At 38.7% G+C, this 3,019-nt stretch overlaps 1 protein-coding gene across 7 annotated transcripts in view; it reads left to right on the forward strand.

Annotated features, from left to right (window-relative positions):
* The window catches only part of rbms3 (RNA binding motif, single stranded interacting protein), a 252,071-nt gene that overhangs the window by 72,624 nt on the left and 176,428 nt on the right, over window positions 1-3,019 (forward strand). The gene's annotated exons all lie outside the window — the stretch shown is intronic.

Here is a 3,019-nt window from a genome sequence, read left to right on the forward strand (position 1 = left end):
GCTCTCAATTTAGAAAATGAACAAATGAGTATCAGACCTCGGAACAGGGGAGCAGCAGATGGATTTCTTTGTTTTATAAAAATGTTTGTCAGATGCTGTGGAAGTATTAGCATATAATAATGTTTCTCCCTGTAGGTTTTTAAAACTAAATGGCAGAGGCTCAGTTAAAAAAAACAAAAAAAAAAAACAAATCAGGTCATTTCTCACTTTTAAAAAAATCAGCTTAAAGTGTTCTGCATGTCCTATGCCCCAATCACAGTAGCATGGAAATGATGCAGTTTTAATAATATAAAACCAGAGAGAAACTGTCTTTCTCCTTTTCCATGAATATCACCTCTCTGTGACATCAGTCCCCCGATTCAAGAGGACTTCCACCATAACTAGGGCAAAACATATACATTCACAGCCTTCAAGTTCTTCTACCAAGGAATGAAAGACAGCGCTGACATTTATTTACAGCACATATGGCATGCCTTGCTGCTTTGTAAACTAACCTTGGCCAGCTCATGGGTAAAGGTGGAAGGTTCCCACCAGTCGGTTCTTAAGGTTTCTAGTGTTATCTGTAGGGCCACAGGTCAAGTTCTTTAATTTTGAGAGTCACGTCTCAATTCCCGAATTCTTAATGGACGGTCCAATTAATATTAACGATTTAGCTAACCGGTGTCTTTGTAATGGTACTCTCCTGTGTTTCCATTCTGTTTCGACTACTTTGAATATACTTCAGAAAAATCAGTCACTTAGTAGTAATAAATAGTAGCAAATATTCCATTATCAGGGCAAGATAGTTTGTCTTCAGTTTACTAACAATAAACATTTGATTTAGGGCTGTAACTAATTAGACTTTTTTTACCAAAAAGCAAATGTGTTGTGTTTTGGATTTTGGAGGAAATGTGACTTTTAGTCACAAGTGGACAAAATCTGGGTGAAAACAACCACAGCTACTTTTTTGTTCTAGTCTTTTTTTTTAATGGTCTGAGAGTTTTAAGTGAAAATCCAAATGTGCTAGTCTTTATAATACAGAGATGACTTTACATTGTTCCTAGGTGGACACATAGTATATCACAAAGGCATTTGAATCTTTTCTGCGTCTGTGCCTTTTTCAGGTTCTATCTCTCAATGTGTCTTATCCTATTTTCTCTCTGTATCTCTTCTTCTAGTGCTCTCTCCATCGGTTTTTGTCGAGCTTGCTGTCTTTGTTCTCTACTCTCTGCCTTTCTCCAGATGCAGAGAGTTTGTGTCTAGTTGATCCAGATTCTGTTAATCTGGTAATCCACAATCGATGTCAGCCTCGCCCCTTTCCTACAGATAAAAGTGGCCTATCTGATAATTATATGTTTTCCTCTCCATATTTGTAAAAGGCTGCCCTTTCCCTCTGTGCTTTGTTTTGCTCCCTGGGATTCTTCTGCTGGTATTGATTCAGTCTGTCCACATGCACAGGGCCTTTTTAGACCCATAACTCTCATAAAAAGTATGTGACATTTGCACTGTTTTGTGTGCCTGGATATGCTTCAAAATAATGTGTACTGCAGCGTTTTTAAAAGTCTCACTCAGTTTACTTGTGATTGATTGATCAGTTAATTGAATAGTCAGTAGAGAACCTTTTATAAAATACATTTAGATGCAACAAAGTAATTATCAGCACACTTTGTGGTGTGTTTTCCACAGCTGAACTCACTTATCTTGAGTGTTGCGCTAGAAATGTGTAATTAGGCTATTATTTTTTGAGAAGGAGACGTCGACATGATGGGTTTTTGTATAATGCTCTCAAGTGTAACAGATGAAATATAAAACTAAACTCATCAAAGACCGGGGTCTATTTTCAGATTTGGAAATTGCTACAATATAATTGTTTTCAGTCCAGTAATTTCATGGTGTCATGTTTAGCTGTAGTTAGCTGTAGGACTCATGGCAGGTAATTTAAATGAAGACCACTGAGTGAAAACAAGGTTCCTGAACTTGTGGCCACGGAGTCACTGAGACATCGAGGACTTAAGGTCAGGTATCCTGGTATCCTGTCGTGTCTCAGTGCGATAATGTGTGTGAGATGAAAAGGGAGCGGGATGTTCTGAGATCACTGCTTTTTGCATCCATGTGTTTGACCTTGTTTGCAGAAGTATCAGTGAAGCTGTGGATACTTGTGATCAAACAAACACTCACCAACAAGATATTTGTGAATTTAATTTTTTGGGTCATGGTCAGTCAAAAGAATTGAGTTCTCCCATTGACATCTTCAGATGTTACAGAGGAAGCGGGTTTCTATTTACTCTTTCTGTTAATACATGGACTTTATTTACTGCTGTTGCATGTAGCCATAGCGTTATTAATGCTCTACAAGTGACGACTGACTGTGAAGAAGACTGCACATTCTCTTAGTTGACCCTGAAGTAAAAGGTGAGTTTCACATAACAATGCCTATTTTATAATCTAATTATAAGTAAGACTAGAAAATAATCAGCCGTAAGAATATGTTGCACAAGTAATAGTTTGTGCCTATTTTATAATCTAATTATAACAGATCTATGAGATTGTAGCTCTTTTGTACAAAAGTAAGACTAGAAAATAATCAGCCATAAGAATATGTTGCACAAGTAATAGTTTAAAGAAAAACATTTAACATTTGCTCAAAACATACATGTATATACCGAAAATGGTTTATCAAACTCTACTGGTGTTAAAGTTAAATAAGCCAAGTTTGTTAAGAGAAAAGTGTTCATCTGAGAACACAGTGTTCAGGGTGGTAGCTCCATGTGCAGCCAGTAGGGGGAATCGACTGCTTGTGCTGCCGCCACCCTCCTCTTGTCTCTGTTCCTATTCCCCGCTTTCTCCCAGGTTGTAGAAACGCTGCAGCCTGCTGGTCTGTGTCTGGATCCCTCTCTCGCACAGAGCTGCTGAAGACCCTGGGTTGGGGAAGGAGGAGGCAGTTTGCTCTGCTCACAGCCTCGTACGAGCCCCCTTTAATGCCCTGTCAGTGTGGAAGAGAAGCAGAGAGAGAGGCTGAGCGACAGAGAAAGCATACGAC

The sequence above is a fragment of the Monopterus albus genome, unplaced genomic scaffold (assembly GCF_001952655.1).
Source record: "Monopterus albus unplaced genomic scaffold, M_albus_1.0 scaffold34.1, whole genome shotgun sequence".
Taxonomy (NCBI): Eukaryota; Metazoa; Chordata; class Actinopteri; order Synbranchiformes; family Synbranchidae; genus Monopterus; species Monopterus albus.